This window comes from Myodes glareolus, chromosome 12 (assembly GCF_982192425.1).
Source record: "Myodes glareolus chromosome 12, mMyoGla1.1, whole genome shotgun sequence".
Lineage (NCBI taxonomy): Eukaryota > Metazoa > Chordata > Mammalia > Rodentia > Cricetidae > Myodes > Myodes glareolus.
The window spans coordinates 13,624,182-13,642,733 of NC_142037.1; the positions used below are offsets into that span (position 1 = coordinate 13,624,182).

The 18,552-nt window shown below is 40.4% G+C and overlaps 1 long non-coding RNA gene across 5 annotated transcripts in view; it reads left to right on the forward strand.

The window, feature by feature from the left end:
- LOC125397570 (uncharacterized) overlaps nt 1–18,552 on the forward strand; it is a 55,892-nt gene that overhangs the window by 10,946 nt on the left and 26,394 nt on the right. For 4 of the 5 annotated variants that reach the window (XR_015739380.1, XR_015739381.1, XR_015739379.1 and 1 more), the window contains one exon: nt 17,553–17,637. The exons of the other annotated variant lie outside the window; for it this stretch is intronic. This is a non-coding gene — a long non-coding RNA (uncharacterized LOC125397570). The remainder of the gene's footprint in view (nt 1–17,552; nt 17,638–18,552) is intronic. 5 annotated transcript variants of the gene reach the window in all.

An 18,552-nucleotide genomic window follows, 5' to 3' on the forward strand; every position in this document is an offset into this window, starting at 1 on the left:
CATGTGTGGCAGGTGTCTAATGTGGCAGAACATTGAGGGAAACCACATGCCTTAGGCATCCCTTCTTTCCCTGTTAAAACTCAAAGACCTTGGCAGTGAGAGCTGGGTCTATAACCATCTCCAGGAAAAGAAATGGAAGTCTTGAATACGGTGGCACCGAACATGTTTTTAGGAAACAGCGGAAGTGGGAAAATGGACCAGAGAGTGGCCTGACCCAAGCCATCTCCTGATGAGAGGCAGCTGGTCAGTGAAGAAACTGGAAGTACAGGAGGATTCAGAGTTAAAGGACTTAGAGGAAGCCAACCATGATTTCCCGGCAAGCAAATACTGTGTCAGAAAAGTACAGTGTGCCCTTGTGGAGTAGCAGAGGACATTACCTCCTTATCCCCTTCCCATACTCAATGACTTTAATAATTTTAACCACCCTGAAAAGTAGATGGTCCTCCAATTTTCCTCCTCTCAAATTTGTCTGTTGTAGTATGTTCTCTTTAGAATATTTTGACTCTTACTTGAGTGTAGCGGCACAATCCTGTAATCGTGAGCTTCCACTAATGTCTTGACGTGCCAGGCAATATCCCATCCTGGACAAGCATTGTCAAAGCCTGACCCTGTCTCATGTGAAGGAAGAGCTTAGGAGATTCTCCCATAATTGAACAGAGTCCTCCGTCTCTATTGTGGACATCTTTGGACTAGCGGGAGTGAGCTTTTAAATTCTGACTGCATTACCAAATAAAGTAGCTAGGGTCACAGAACTGTTTTCTTAAATTGCTCTGAAAATTCTTGTATAGGGTCTTTTCTCTTTTCTCATCATTATTAATTCAAGGCTGCACTAATGCACGAGCTTGTTACCTCAATGTAGTATCAAGTAAGAGCCAGTTTTATATCATTGGTGTTTATCCATTCGATGGATTTTTTTTTTTTTTTTTTTTTGGTCAGGGAAGTCACCACAGACACGCCTGCATCACCAAAGCCTGAGGAAGGGGTTCAGGGGAAAGTGAGGAAGGATCACCTGACCTGGCTTTTCCGTTCAGCCTTATGCCCTTGCATCTGTTTTAAAAGCCTGGCTTCTCTAAGTGAATCCAATAGTTTAAATCAGATGAGACCAGCAATAGGAAGCAGAGTGACTCCCGAGAGTCACGTTTCTAGACCCCAGGCTGCTGAGAAGCGCCTCAGGAGAGGCAGCACATGTTTCCTTCTTGAAGCGTCTTTCTGTGGCAGGATCAGGAGGTAGGTGGAAGGCGCTGAAGATTAGCTCTAAGTTTTGTACAATTTTGTGAGCCTTTGGCAGTCATGGCAACTTTTTGTTCTAAGAACCCCAGCCTACTTGTGAGGACCTCTGTATGCATTTTGCACAATACTGCCACAGCAAAGGGTCCAATCAGATTTTTTATAATTTATTTATATTATATGTATTTATATATAAATATATTTATATTTATTTTTATTGGTATTTTGCCTCCGTGTATGTCTGTGTGAGGAGGACACATCCCCTGGAATTGTAGTTACAGATGGTCGTCAGCTGCCATGTGGGTGCTGGGAATTGTACCAGGGTCCTCTGGAAAAGTAGCCAGTGCTCTTGACCACTCAGCCATCTCTCTAGCACCCTCCAAACAGAAGTCTTATTTTAGCCTAGTTTTTAGGGGACCAGGAGGAAGCTACAGGTGCAATTTGGATCTACACACAGCAATGTGTTTACTTCAGAATTTTATAAATTAACGCAAAACCTGGAAAATAACAATTCAGTCCTGATGTGGAGAATGGAAAGCAATAAATAATTCTAAAATCTTTCTGTGCCTGTGATGCTAAACCAGCTTTGTTTTATTTATTGTTTTTCTATTTTAAATTTATTTTCTGTGCTTTTTTTAAGTAATTCAAACATTTGATTTTTTTTTGTTTTGTTTTTTCCCCTTATTCTCCCACCCCTTTATTGAAAACAGATTTTTTTCTCACATAATTTATCCTAATTACGACTTCTTTCCCTGTGCTCCCCGCAGTGTCTCCCTGCCTTTCCTCCCATCTTTCTGTCTCTTCCCACCCCCTTTCTCTCATTAAAAAACAGGGAGGCTTTCAAGGAATAAAACAAAATATAATGCTATAAAACAAAAACCAACATTTAACTAGCACAAAGCAAGTCAAGGCGCAAGAAGCAGAGACCCACTCACTTGTACACTTGAAAACTAAACCAGAAGCCATGATATACACAAAAAGTACCTGCACGGTAAAAGAAAAGAAAAATACAAATAAAGTAAAGCTAAAATATAAATTTTTTTTAATAAAAAGGAAAAGCCCTTATATGGCATTATGAAACAATGAGCCTTCATCGATGCCGTTTAACTGGTTTCCTGTTGGCATCTACCACTGGGCATGCAGCCTGTCCTTAAGAGTAGTTTGGCCCCACAGTGAGACTCCCTTGGGGAAGACTAAATTTTCCCTTGCAAGTGTCTATAAGTAGGAGACAGCCCCCTCCATTTCTCCATGTTCAGTGAGTTGTGTACCTGGTGTCTTCAGCAATGGAGCCTCGCTGTCAGATTCTGTTTTTTATGAAGAGAGTAGCAATAAATTTGGTTGAGCAAGTGTCTCTGTGGGAGAATGAAGCAACCTTTGGATGCCCAAGAGTGGTATATTTGCATCTTAAGGTAGATTGAGTCTGTCTTTCTGAGGAACTGTCACACCGCCTTCTATAGTAACTGTACACAGTTGCCACCACCAATAGATGAGTGCTCTCCTTAATCCACATCCTTGCCAGCATGAGCTGTCACTTGTTTTATTGATTTTGGCCACTATGATGTATAAGATGAAATCTCAAAGTAGTTTTAATTTTATGTCCCTAATTTCTAAGGATGCTGAACATTTCTTTATATGTTTCTCATTACTTTGAGTTTCCTCTTTTGAAAAGTCTCTGTTTAGATCTCTACAACATTTTTAAATTGGGTTATGTGCCATTTTCTAAATTTTTATAGTTCTTAATATATTTTGGGTATTAGCCCTTTATAAGATACGTAGTAGATGCAATTTGATCTGATTCTGTATACTGTCTCGTTGTCTGAATGACAGTGCCCTTGGCTATGCAGAAGCTTTTCAGTTTGACGAAGTCCTCACTTATTCACTGCTCATCTTAGTGCTGGTGCTGTAGGTATTCTATTCAGAACGTCTTTTCCTGTGCCTAGGAGTTCAAAGCTTTTCCCCAGTTTCTGTTCTATAAGGTTAAGTGTATCTGGTTTTATGTTAAGTTGTTTGAGTCACTTGGAGTTGAGTTTCGAGCAGGGTGGTAAGTATGAATCTATTTGCATTCTTCTGTGCGCAGACATCAGTTTGACTAGCCCCGTTTGCTGACAATGCTATCTTTTCTTCTGGGCTTCCTTATAAAAAAATTAGGTTTGCATAAGTGTGTGGATTTATGTCTGAGTCTTTATTTCAAGTTTATTGATCAAAGTGTCTGTTTTTGTGCTGATATCATACTTTTATTTATTACTGTAGCTCTGTAGCACAATTTGAAATTGATGCTGGCGATACCTCCACAGCTCTCTTATTGTTCAGGACTGTTTAACTATCCTGTCATTTTCTTAATGTCTTGATGTGAAGCTGAAGAATATTCTTTCAAGATCTTTGAAGAACTGTGTTGGAATTTTAATGGGGGTTGCATTAAATCTGTAGATTGTTTTTGTAGGATGACCATTTTAACTATATTAAGCCCACAAAATCTGTGATCATGGAAGATCTTTGCATCTTCTGATATCTTTTTAACTTATTTCTTCAATGTCTTAAGGTTTGTTTCTTTTTCTTTTTCTTTTTCTTCTTTTTATCATGTGATAAGAAAACCACTTGCTTGGTTAGATCTCTCTATATATTATACCAAGCTATGTCATATCACTTGCTTGGTTAGATATCTCTATATATTATCTCACATCGTATCTCTTGAGGCTGTTGTGAAATGTATTGTTTCTCTGATCTTCTTTTCAGTGCATTTGTCAGTTGTTTATAGGAGAGCTAGTAGTTTCTGAGCATTGATTTCTTATCCATCTACTTAGCTGAAAGTGTTTATCAGCTGTAGGAGATTCCTGGTGGAGATTTTAGGGTCATTTACGTGGAAAATCATTTCACCTGCAAATAAAGATACTTCGTCTTCTTTTCCCATCTGTATCCTCTTGCTCCCCTTCAGTATTATTGCTCTAGCCAAGTCTTCAAGTGCTGTATTGAATATGTGTGGAGAGAGTGAACAACCTTGTCTTGTTTTGATTTTAGTAGAAATGCTTTTAGTTTCTTTCCATTTAAGTTGAACTTAGTTATGGGCTTGCTCTAAATTGCCTTTATTATGTTGAGGTTTGTTCTTTGTGTTTCCAATATCTCTAGGACTTTTACTGTGAAGGGATGTTGAGTTTTGTCAGACCTTTTCTGCATCTAATGAGATGATTGTGGGGTTTTTGTCCTTCAGTTTGTTTATGTGGTGGATTATATTTATTGGTTTACAAATATTGAACGATCCCTGTTTCTCTAGGATGAATCTGTATCATGGTGGATAATCTTTTTAATGTGTTCTTGAATTTAGTTTACAAGTATTCTATTGAAAACCACTGAATGTATATTCATAAGGGAAACTGGTCTGTAATTTTTTTTTCTTTGCTGGGTCTTTATGTGGTTGGGTATCAGGGTAACTGTGACTTTTTGAAACAAATTGGGAAATGCCCCTTCTGTTTCCGTTTTGTGGAATAGTTTGAGGAGTATTGGTATTAACTCTTTTAAAGTCTGGGAGAATTCTGTCCTAAAACTATCAGGCCTTTGTTGTTTCTATCTTGTTTTTGTTTTTTGACTCCTAAACTTTTAATTGCTTCTTTTTTTTTCTTCACTAGGGGTTATAGGGAGGTAAGAAGGTGTGCTTAAATTTCTTATCCAATTTTGGTTTAACTTTGACAAGTGGTGTATATTGAGAAAATTATCCTTTTTTTTTTTAAAAAAAAAATTTTCCAGTTTGGTGGAGTACAGGTTTTTAAAGTATATCCTTCTGATTCCGTGGATTTTCTCAGTGTCTATTGTATATCCTCCTTCTCTTTTCTAATTATGTTAATCTGGAACTTCTCTCTCTGCCTTTTGGTTAATTTAGACAAGGGTTCATCAATCTTACTGATTTTCTCAAAGAACTGATTCTTTGTTTCATTGATTCTTTTTTTTAAAAAAAGATTTGCTTTTTTAAATAAAGATTTATTTACTATGTATACAGTGTTGATATCAGATCTCATTACAGATGGTTGTGAGCCATTATGTGGTTGCTGAGAATTGAACTCAGGACCTCTGGAAGAACAGCCAGTGCTCTCAACCTCTGAGCCACCTTTCCAGCCCCTTTCATCAGTTCTTTGTATTGTTCTTTTCATTTGTTTGTTTCTACTTTATTGATTTCATCCCTAAGATGATTATTTCTTGTAATCTGCTCATTTTGGGTGTGATGCTTCTCTTTTGTTCTAGAGTTCTCAGGTATGTTATTGCTAGTATGAGATCATTCCAGTTTCTTTAATATAAGTACTTAGAGCTTTGAACTTGCCTTCTAAACCCTCCCTCAATATGTTCTATGAAGTTTGAGTATGCTGTGTATTCATTTTCATTCAATTCTAGAAAGTCTTTAATTTCTGTTTTGACTCATTTTTTGTTCAGTAGTGAATTGTTCAATTTCCACGAGTTTGTAAGCTTTCTGTTGTTGATATTCAGTCTTAAACGACGGTGGTCAGATAGGAAGCAGGGCATTATTTTAATTTTCTTTTGTCTGTTGGGATTTGTTCTGTGTCCAAGTATGTGACTGATTTTGAAAAAAGTTCCACAAGGTGCTGAGAAGAAGGTATATTTGTGTGTGTGTGTGTGTGTGTGTGTGTGTGTGTGTGTGTGTGTGTGTGTGTGTTTGGGCAAAATGTTCAAAAACATCTACGGGGTACATTTAATTCTTCACATTGTTTAACTCCAGTATGTCTGTTTAGTTGTCTGGATGACCTGTCTGCTGCTTAGAGCAGAGAACTGAAGTCTCCCACTGTGGGAGTTTGAATAAAAAGGCCCCCACAGGCTCATAGATCTGAATCCTTGGCCATTAGAGAGCAACACTACTTGACAGAGGTTAGAAGGTGTGACCTTGTTGGGGGAAGTGTGTCAGTAGGGTGGGCTTTGGGGTTTCAAGTGCACACACCAGGCCCAGTGGAACTATGTTCTTGTTAGGGACATAGAGCTCCTGGCTCTTTCTCCAGCACTGTCTATCTGCATGCCACTGTGCTTCCGGTCATACTGATAATGGACTGTAAGCAGCCCCAGTGATTCCCATCATGCCGATAATGGACTCTAGCAGCCCCAGTGAAATGTTTTCCTTGGTAGAGTTCTGGTGGTCATGGTGTCTTCACAGCAGCAGAACAGTAACTAAGACACCCACTATCAGTGTGTAAGGTCAATATGTGATTTAAGCTGTAATAGCTTTTCTTTTATGAACGTGGGTGCTCTTGTGTTTGGTGCAATGTCCTCTCGGAGGATTTTTCCTTTGATGAGTATGTAATGTCCTTCCCTATCTCTTCTGATTAATTTTGGTTTGAAGTCTATATTGTCAGATATTAAAATACCTATACCAGTTTACTTCTTGGGTTCATTTGCTTGGAATATCTTTTTTCTAGTTTTTTTTTTTTTTTAAACCCCGAGTTGGTATCTATCCTTGATGTTAAGGTATTTTTCTTGGATGCAGTAGAAGAATGGATCCCGTTTTCAAATCCATTCTGTTAGTCTGTGTCTTTTTACTGGGAAATTGGGAGACCACTGATGTTGAGAGGTATTAATGAGCATTGTTTGTTGGTTTTTATTATTTTGTTGTTGTTGTGATGGTGGTGGTAGTGGTGTGTGTATGTTTCCCCTTTTACTTTATTTTATTTTTTACATACTAATACCAGTCCCTCCATACTCCCTCTACCTTCCCCTCGCCTCTCCCCACCCCATCTCATCCTCAGAGAGGGAAAGGCCTCCCATGGGGAGTCAACAAATTCTGTCACATCACCACTTTGATGCAGGACCATGGCTCTCCCCCTCGTGTCTAGGCTGAGCAAGGTTTCTCTTCATAGGAAATGGGCTCCCAAAAGCCAGATCATTCATTAGGGATAGCTCCTGGACCCACTGCCAGTAGCCCATAAACTGCCCAAGCCACCCACTGTTATCTGTTTCCAGGGGGGCTAGATTGGTCTTATGCAGGTTTCTTGGTTGTCTGTCTGGAGTGAGTGAGCTCCTACTAGTTTGGGTGAGCTTTTTTTGTGGGCTTCCCCATCATGGTCTTGAATCTTTTGCTCATGTTACCGCTGCTCCCTCTCTTCAACAGGACTCCAGGAGCTCTGTCCAGTGGTTAGTTCCACAACTAACCACCCTGCGTCTGCATTTCTGCATCTGCTTCCATCAGTTATTGGATGAGGGTTTTAGGAGATTATGTCTATTTCCCCTTCCTAGGCAGGTTCATGTATATTTCTCTTAGAAGCCTCTTTGTTGCCTAGCTTCTCTGGGGCTGTAGACGGTTGACTGGTCATTCTTTGTTTTATCCCTAATATTCACGTATGAGTGAGTATTTGTCTTTCTAGCAGACATCCATTGGAGGAGGGGTGAGTTTGCTCCTGGCCCGAGGGCTTCGGCTAGGAGAAATTCAGACTTTCCCCGCCCCTCTCGACTTTCTGGTCGCTCTGCAGTGGTGGCTCCACCCTGCGGAGCTCTCCCGAATCCCATCCCAGCCTTCATCCAGGTACACCTTCCTCTCTTTCTCCCTTCCCCCTGGGGCCACAAGATCTCCCCAGAGCTGCTCCCTGGCACTCTGAGCCTGGGCTGTGGGCTCAGCCGGGCAGGGGCAGTTCCTGTGCTTTGAGAGCCTGCCTGACAGGCAGGCCCTGAATCAGCTCAGCCACATTCATGGCCAGCAAGAGACAGTGATCTTCTAGCAGACATCCATTCGAGGAGGGGTGAGTTTGCTCCTGGCCCGAGGGCTTTGGCTAGGAGGAATTCAGACTTTCCCCGCCCCCTCGACTTTCTGGTCGCCCTGCAGTGGCAGCTCCACCCTGCAGAGCTCTCCGAATCCCATCCCAGCCTTCATCCAGGTACACCTTCCTCTCTTCCCCGCTTCCCCCTGGGACCACAAGATCTCTCCAGAACAGCTCCCTTGCACGCTGGGCCGGGGCTGTGAGTGCAACCCGGCAGGAGGGAGTGCCTGTGTTTCAATAGACTGCCTGAGGAAAGGTAGACCTTCTGTAAGTGAAGTCCCTGCCCAACAAGGGAACCTGACCTGATACCAGAAGATTCAATATAGAGCAGTTGAAGGAAGAGATGGGCAGATGCCAAGGCAAGAACTCCTCCAACAATCTAAAAAATATAAAATCACCAGATCCCAACGACCCTACAATAGAAGGTCTTGAACCTCTTGATTCAGAAGAATTGGGAAAAATGCCATTATGAAAGCAATAAAGTCCCTTAAACAGGATATGAATAATTCCCTTAAAGAACTGGATGAGAAGTACAACAAAAGGATTGAAGAAATGAGTAAAGAAATGGATGAGAAGTATAACAAAAAGTTCAAAGAAATGAGTAAACCCGTGAATGATACACTGGGAAACCAAGAAAAAACAATCAAACAGGTAATGGAAACAGTTCAAGAATTGAAAACTGAAATGGAGGCAATGAAGAAAACACAAATCGAGGGCCAGCTGGATATGGAAAATCTAGGTAAACGAACAGAGACTACAGAATCAAGCATAACCAATAGGATACAAGAGATGGAAGAACGAATCTCAGAGTCTGAAGATACCATAGAGAAAATAAATGCTCAGATCAAAGAAAACAGCAAATACAACAAATTCTCATCACAAAACATTCAAGAAATCTGGGACACAATAAAAAAACCAAATCTAAGAATAATAGGGATTGAAGAAGGAGAAGAACTGCAGATCAAAGGCCCAGAAAATATATTCAACAAAATTATAGAAGAAAACTTTCCCAACCTAAAGAATGATATTCCTATGAAGGTTCAAGAAGCATACAGAACACCGAATAGACTTGATAAAAAAAATCCCCTCGCCATATAATAATCAAAACACAAAACATACAGATTAAAGAAAGAATATTAAGAGCTGCAAAGGAAAAAGGTCAAGTAACTTATAAAGGTAAACCTATCAGACTTACACCAGACTTCTCTATGGAAACCATGAAAGCCAGAAGGTCCTGGATAGAGGTACTGCAGAAACTAAGAGACCATGGATGCAAACCCAGACTACTATACCCAGCCAAGCTATCATTCACTATCAATGGAGAAAACAAAATATTCCAGGATAAGAACAAATTTAAACAATTCATAGCCACAAACCCAGCCTTACAGAAAGTAATAGAAGGAAAATCACAACCCAAGGAATCCAACATTTCCAACACTGCCTACAATAACTCAGACATCTAGCAACCCTTCACGAGCTTAACTCAAAGAAGGGACACATACAAACTCTATTAAACAAACAAACAAACAAGAAATAATAATAACTGGAGTCAACAACCACTGGTCATTAATATCACTTAATATCAATGGACTCAATTCACCTATAAAAAGGCACAGACTAAGAGATTGGATACGAAAACAGGATCCAATATTCTGCTGTTTACAAGAAACACACCTCAACCACAAAGACAGACATCTACTCAGAGTAAAGGGTTGGGAAAAGGTTTTTCAAGCAAATGGACCTAAGAAACAAGCAGGTGTAGCCATTCTAATTTCCAACAAATTTGACTTCAAACTAAAATCAATCAGAAGAGATGGAGACAGACATTTTATACTCATAACAGGAACAATTCATCAGGAGGAAGTCTCAATCCTGAATATCTATGCCCCTAATATAAAACCTCCTACTTATGTAAAAGAAACACTTCTAGAACTCAAGGCAGTCATCAATCCACAGACACTAATAGTAGGAGACTTCAACACTCCTCTCTCACCAATGAACAGGTCAATCAGACAGAAACCTAGCAGAGAAATAAGAGAATTATTGGAGGTATTGAATCAAATGGACTTAACAGATATCTATAGAACATTCCACCCAAATAGGAAAGAATACCTTCTTCTCTGCTGCTCATGGAACCTTCTCAAAAATTGACCACATACTCGGTAACAAAGCAAACTTCCACAGATACAAAAAAATATTAGTAACCACCTGTGTCTTGTCAGACCACCATGGATTAAAGTTAGAATTCAACAACAGTGCCACCCCCAGGAAGCCAACAAATTCATGGAAGTTGAACAGTCAACTATTGAATCACCCCTGGGTCAAGGAAGAAATAAAGAAAGAAATTAAAGTCTTCCTTGAATTTAATGAAAATAAAGACACAACATACTCAAACCTATGGGACACTATGAAAGCAGTCCTAAGAGGAAAGTTCATAGCACTAAGTGCCCAATTAAAGAAAATGGAGAAAGCACACATTGGAGACTTAACAGCACACTTGAAAGCTCTAGAAAAAAGAGAAGCTGATACACCCAGGAGGTCTAGAAGACTGGAAATAATCAAACTGAGGGCTGAAATCAACAAAATAGAAACACAGAAAACAATCCAAAGAATCAATGAATCAAAAAGCTGGTTCTTGGAGAAAATCAACAAGATTGACAAACCCCTCTCCAAACTAATCAAACGGCAGAGAGAGAACATGCAAATTAATAAGATCAGAAATGAAAAGGGGGACATACCCACAGACACAGAGGAAATTCAGAGAATCATTAGATCTTACTACGAAAATTTATATGCCACAAAGTTGGAAAATGTAAAAGAAATGGACATTTTTTTAGATAAGTATCATATACCAAAGTTGAACCAAGACCAGGTGAACAATCTAAATAGACCTGTCAGTCGTGAAGAATTAGAAGCTGTTATCAAAAATCTCCCTACCAAAAAAAGTCCAGGACCAGATGGTTTCAATGCAGAATTCTACCAGAACTTCCAGGAAGAGCTAATACCTATACTCCTTAATGTATTTCACAATATAGAAACAGAAGAATCATTGCCAAACTCTTTTTATGAAGCTACAGCTACTCTGATACCAAAACCACACAAAGACACAACCAAGAAAGAGAATTGCAGACCAATCTCACTCATGAACATTGACACAAAAATACTCAATAAAATACTGGCAAACCGAATCCAGGAACACATTAGAAAAATCATCCATTATGATCAAGTGGGCTTTATCCCAGAGATGCAGGGTTGGTTCAACACACGCAAATCTATCAATGTAATCCATCATATAAATAAACTGAAAGAAAAAAACCATATGATCATTTCATTGGATGCTGAAAAAGCATTTGACAAAATTCAACACCCCTTTATGATAAGGGTGTTGGAGAGATTGGGTTTACGAGGATCATACCTGAATATAATAAGAGCAATATATAGCAAGCCGATAGCTAACATCAAATTGAACGGAGAGAAACTCAAAGCCTTTCTGTAGCATGAGGGCCGGCTTGTTGGGGTTTCTGTCCCTTCCGGTACCCCAACAGCCAGCAAGCAACAAAGAAAATAACACAGAGTCTACATTAGGTTATAAACTGATTGGCTCATTAGGTCAGGCTTCTTGTTAACTCTTATAATTTATATTAACCCATTATTCTCATCTATGTTAGCCATAATGGCTCCGTACCTTTTTCAGCTGGACAGGTTACATGCTGTCTCTTCGGTGGTCTGCACAGGAGTGGCTGAGGAAGTTTCCTCCTCCCTAGCCTTATCCTATTCTCATTGCCCCGCCTCTACTTCCTGTCTGGTTGACCCGCCTATACTTCCTGCCTGGCCAATCAGCGTTTTATTAAAATACATGATTGACAGAATACAGATAATTCTCCCGCACCATTTCCCTCTTTTTTTTTTTTAAACAAAGGAAAATACCCATAGTCCATTTGTTGGGAATGTGGGCGTAGTATTTCAGGCTACTTCCTGCTGGTTGGGGGCGCTGATAGTCTTAAGGGGACCTAAAGAAAATTTAGAGTTATAATCAAGTCATGACTGGAGTATCCTGTGAGTCTTGATCATCTCAGGCAGCAGTCTTGAATCTGTTCTGGATGTAGAACTCTGTCATCTGGGCCATCTGTTCCTATCGGAGATTTTTCAGGTGGCCTCCCTTGGTCAAAGATGATTTTTCTTAACTCTGAATGAATCCAGAGCCTCTCGTTTTCTGTGGAAACAAAAGCAGAATCTCTTCTCCAAAGTAGCATACCTTTTGACTTCAATTTTGAAGCCAAGGTATTTTCAAAATACCTTTCTTGGATTAGTTCAGCAGCATTTATAAACAACAGTCCTTTAGCAGCTGTTGCTCCTTCCTCAGCATTCAAACAATTCAAAGAGAGCATAATGGCATACAGTATCAAGATTCTCTTTGTATTTTCCATCTTTGTGTGGCTTTACTTTAACTTCTATTTCTTTTATTTTTACTTTTACTTTTTGAGACAGGCTCTCTGTATATCTTTGTCCTGGAATAACACTGTAGACCAGGTTGTCCTTGAACTCACAGAGATCCTCTGTCTCTGCCTCCCCAGTGCTGGGATTAAAGGTGTTTGCTACCACACCTTGAACTCAGAGATCTGTCTGTCTCTGCCTCCCAGGCATTGGGATTAAAGGTGTGTGCTACCACACCTTGAAGTCATAGAGGTCAACTACCTCTGCCCCTTAAAGTCTCAGAGGTCAACGTACCTCTGCTTCCCAGGCATTGGGATTAAAGGTGTGTAACACCACACCCAACTCCTCTCTTTTTACTTTAAGAACTTTAACTTTTATCCTGCATTTATTTTTAACACACTATAAACCATTTAGAGGTTTTTTTTGTCTTTGAATCTCTTTTTACTGTCTATCTCTCTTTTTCTGACCACAGGAGCCTTTAATTTACAAAACAATACGGAAAGCCATGGCTTTGACGGCTAGATCCTTAGCTTTCCAGCCTCTGCGGAGGTACTGGCTGTAGCCATTTTTGTTGCCACAACTCTATGGCGTTTCAAGGTCCTTGCTAGCAAGTAAGCTGGAGCATTCTGCTCACAGACCACACTCAGTCAGACTGCCTGCCTGAAAGAGTCAGAGATTACCCTGTCAGGACAGCCCAGAAAGCCGGCATTGTAAAACAATGCAGCTTTTTTCCTGCTACGACTGAAAACTGAAAAGAATGCGTTCAGCTTTTCATCAACAACATTTAAGTGTTTTGTGGCAGGACCTCTTTAAAGAGCTGCAAGGTTTTGCAGCTAAAGCTGAGTCAGGAAGCCTCTCTCAGATGAGAGCGCTTGCTTGCCTCTAGCAAGCAAAGTAGACCTGAGAAATTGCTGCCACCAAGAAGCCATACTTTACTCTATTCTTTTCCAAGCTTTCTCAGGCTTTCTGTGGATTCAGTTATCCACGTCTGGGCGCCATATGTAGCATGAGGGCCGGCTTGTTGGGGTTTCTGTCCCTTCCGGTACCCCAACAGCCAGCAAGCAACAAAGAAAATAACACAGAGTCTACATTAGGTTATAAACTGATTGGCTCATTAGGTCAGGCTTCTTGTTAACTCTTATAATTTATATTAACCCATTATTCTCATCTATGTTAGCCATAATGGCTCCGTACCTTTTTCAGCTGGACAGGTTACATGCTGTCTCTTCGGTGGTCTGCACAGGAGTGGCTGAGGAAGTTTCCTCCTCCCTAGCCTTATCCTATTCTCATTGCCCCGCCTCTACTTCCTGTCTGGTTGACCCGCCTATACTTCCTGCCTGGTCAATCAGCGTTTTATTAAAATACATGATTGACAGAATACAGATAATTCTCCCGCACCACCTTTCCACTAAAATCAGAAACACGACAAGGCTGTCCACTCTCTCCATACCTCTTCAATATAGTGCTTGAAGTTCTGGCAATAGCAATAAGACAACATAAGGGGACCAAGGGGATTCGAATTGGAAAGGATGAAGTTAAACTTTCGTTATTTGCAGACGATATGATAGTGTACATAAGCGACCCCAAAAACTCTACCAAAGAACTCCTACAGTTGATAAACACCTTTAGTAATGTGGCAGGATACAAGATCAACTCCAAAAAATCAGTTGCCCTCCTATACACAAAGGACAAAGAAGCAGAGAGGGAAATCAGAGAAACATCACCTTTCATGATAGTCACAAATAGCATAAAATATCTTAGGGTAACTCTAACCAAGGAAGTGAAAGACCTATTTGACAAGAACTTTAAGTCCTTGAAGAAAGAAATTGAGGAGGATACCAGAAAATGGAAAGACCTCCCCTGCTCTTGGATTGGGAGAATCAACAAAGTAAAAATGGCAATTCTACCAAAAGCAATCTATAGATTCAATGCAATTCCCATCAAAATCCCACCAAACTTCTTCACAGACCTTGAGAGAACAATAATCAAGTTTATATGGAAAAACAAAAAACCCAGGATAGCCAAAACAATCTTTTACAATAAAGGAACTTCTGGAGGCATTACCATCCCTGACTTCAAACTCTATTACAGAGCAACAGTATTGAAAACAGCTTGGTATTGGCATAACAACAGAGAAGTCGACCTATGGAATTGAATAGAAGACCTGGGTATTAACCCACAAACTTATGAACACCTGATTTTTGACAAGGGAGCTAAAGGTATACAATGGAAGAAGGATAGCATCTTTAACAAATGGTGCTGGCATAACTGGATGTCAACCTGTAGAAGAATGAAAATAAATCCATATCTATCACCATGCACAAAACTCAGGTCCAAATGGATTAAAGACATCAACATTAATCTGACCACTTTGAACCTGATAGAAGAGAAAGTGGGAAGTAGTCTACAAGATGTAGGCACAGGAGATCACTTCCTAAGCAGAACCCCAGGAGTGCAGACAATAAGAGAAACAATGAATAAATGGGACCTACTGAAACTGAGAAGCTTCTGTAAAGCAAAGGACACTGTCAGTAAGACAAAAAGGCTACCTTCCAACTGGGAGAAGATCTTCACAAACCCCTCATCAGACAAAGGTCTGATCTCCAAAATATACAAAGAACTCAAGAAACTAGACACTAAAACTCTAATTAACCCAATTAAAAAATGGGGTACTGATCTGAACAGAGAATTCACAACAGATGAACTTCGAATGGCCAAAAGACACTTAAGGTCATGCTCAACCTCCTTAGCGATCAGGGAAATGCAAATCAAAACAACTTTGAGATATCATCTTACACCTGTCAGAATAGCCAAACTCAAAAACACCAATGATAGCCTATGCTGGAGAGGATGTGGAGTGAGGGAAACACTCATCCATTGTTGGTGGGAATGCAAACTTGTGCAGCCACTGTGGAAATCAGTGTGGCGGTTTCTCAGGAAACTGGGAGTCAACCTCCCTCAGGACCCAGCAATTCCACTCTTGGGAATATACCCTAAAGATTCCCTAACATACTACAAAAGCATTTGTTCAACTATGTTCATAGCTGCACTATTTGTAATAGCCAGAACCTGGAAACAACCTAGGTGCCCCTCAATAGAAGAATGGTTAAAAAAGGTGTGGAACATATACACATTAGAGTTTTACTCAGCGGTAAAAAACAATGACATCTTGAATTTTGCATGCAAATGGATGGAAATAGAAAATGCTTTACTGAGTGAGGTAAGCCAGACCCAAAAAGAGGAACACGGTATGTATTCACTCGTAAGTGGATTCTAACCATAATTAAAGGTCTTTGAGCCTATTATTCATTATCCTAGAGAAGCTAAATAAGAAGATGAACCTGATGAAGATTATTTAGCTATCCGCCAGGAGATAGGAAATAGACAAGAGTCCCAGGTAACCTCGGGTGCATGGGGGGGGTGGGAGGGTTGTTGGAAGGGGAGAGTGTTAGAGAGAAGGGAGTAAGGGAGGAATGGGGAAAGCTCGGTGGCCTGGGATGGGGGGGAGGGAGGAAGGATGAATATGGGATCAGGGAAGAATATATTTCAACTAAGGGAGTCATTTTAGGGTTTACAGAAGACTTGATTATATATGGGATCCCAGGTCCAAGGAGAGATCCCCAGATTGTTCTCTGGACAGAGGAGAGGGTGCCTGAACTGGCCTTGGCCCATAACCATACTGATGAATATTTTGCTTATCACCATAGATCCTTCATCTGGCGATGGATGGAGATAGAGACAGAGACCCACATTGGAACACTGGACTTAACTCCCTAGGTCCAAACGAGAAGCAGAAGGAAAGAGAATGTGAGCAAAGAAGGCAAGACCAGAGGGAACCTTTATCTGACGATGGATGGCAATGCAGATGGAGACCCACATTGGAGCACCGGACTGAGCCCCCCAGGGTCCAAATGAGGAGCAGAAGGAGGAAGAAAATGAAAAAGTAAATCAGGACTGCGAGGGATGCGATCTCCCACTGATACAAAGGGACTAATCTAATGAGCGTTCACCAAGGCCAGTTGGACTGGGACTGAACGAGCACGTGATCCAACCAGATTCTCTGAATGTGGCTGGCATGGAGTCTTTCTGAAAAGCCATTGACAATGACACTGGGACTTGTTTCCTCTGCATATACTGGATTTTGGGGATCCAGTCTGTTTGGATACTCACCTTCCTGGACCTGGAGGGAGGGGGGAGGAACTTGAACTTCCCACAGGGCAGGAAACCCTGACTGCCCTAAGGGATGAAGAGGGAGGAGGAGGGGGAGTGGGGGGAGTGGGAGGGGGTTGGGAGGAGGGGCGGAAATGGAATCTTTTATAATTTAATGAAATTACTTTCTAAAAAAAACAAACAAAAAAAACTGGAGAAAGAAATCATAAAAAAAAGATATTGTTGTTGTTGTTGTTGTTGTTTATCACTGAGCAGTACTCCACTGTGTAAATGTACTACATTTTCTTTATCCATTCTTTTGTTGAGGGGTAGATAGGTTTTTCCAGGTTCTGGATATTATGGATTATGCTGCTATGAACATGGTTGAGCAAATGTCCTTGTGGTATGAGTGTGCTTCCTTTGGGTATATGTCTAAATGTGGTATTGTTGGGTCTTGAGGTAGATTGATTCCCAATTTTCTGAGAAATTGTCATACTGATTTCCAAAGCAGCTGTACAAGTTTGTATCTCACCAGTGATGGAGAGTGATCCCCTTTCTCCACATCCTCTGCAGCATGAGTTGTCACCAGTGTTTCTGATCTTAGCCGTTCTGATAGGTGTAAGACGGTATCTTAAACTTGTTTTGATTTGCATTTCCCTGATGGCTAAGGATGTTGAGCAATTTCTTAAATGTCTTTTAGCCATTTGAATTTCTTCTGTTGACAATTTTCTGTTTAGATTTGTACCCCATTTTAAAATTGGATTATTTGATATTTTGCTGTTCAGTTTCTTGAGTTCTTTGTGTATTTTGGAGATAAGCCCTCTGTCAGATGTGGGGTTGCCGATTTTCCCATTCTGAGGGCTGCCATTTTGTCTTGTTAACCATGTCCTGGTGTGGGACGTCATGACCCATGAATCAAGTGTCAGATGTTGGGGTGTGGATGCAGGTCAAAAAACTTCAAGCTAATCCCAAAAGATTTTAATTACATTTTTTTTCTTATAGGGGGCAAACTCACAAAACTGAAACAAGAAGTTCAACCTCAGCTGTGTAATGTGGGAACCAGAGAAAAGGAGCCCTGGACGGGCAGGTAGTTTTCTCTGGGTACCCAAAAGATCACGCCCTAACCTGGTTCAACCTCTTAAAGGTCATTAGCTGATGGAGGTTTCCCATCAGTGTCCTTTTCCTTGCAGAAGCTTCTCAGTTTCAGGAGGTCCCATTCATTAGTTGTTGCTCTCAGTGTCTGTGCTACTGGGGTTATATTTAGGAAGTGGTCTCCTGTGCCAATGCATTCAAGGCTACTTTCTACTTTCTCTTCTATGAAGTTCAGTGTGATTGGTTTTATGTTGAAGTCTTTGATCCATTTGAACTTAGGTTTGTGCTTGACAACAGATATGGATCTATTTGAATCTTTCTATATGTTGACTTCCAGTTATGCCAGCACCACTTGTTGAATATGGCTTTCTTTTTCCATTTTATATTTTTAGATTCTTTGTCAAAAATCAGGTGTTCATAGGTGAGTAGATTGATATCAGGGTCTTCGATTTGATTCCATTGATCTTCCTGTCTGTTTTTTGTGTCAATACCAAGATGTTTCCCCTTTTCTATTTCCTGGTCTGGGATTATGTATTATTATTATTATTACTATTATTTATTATTATTATTATTATTAGTGTTTTCCTGGAAGTTGCCTTCTAGTGTCTTCTGTAGGACTGGGTTTGTAGATAGATATTGTTTAAATTTGGTTTTATCATACAATGTCTGATTTTCTCCATGTATTGTGATCGAATTTTTTTCCAAGTAGTGGTGGCTCACACCTCTAATCCCAGCACTCAAGAGGCAAAGACAAATGGATCTGAGATTCTGAGGCTAACCTTGTATACAGAGTGAGTTCCAGGACACTAAGGGTTATACAAAGAACCCCTAAAAAATACCCCTGAAAGAACTTTTGCTGGGTATAGCAGTCTAGGGAGGTATCTCTGGTCTCTTAGAGTCTATAGAGCAC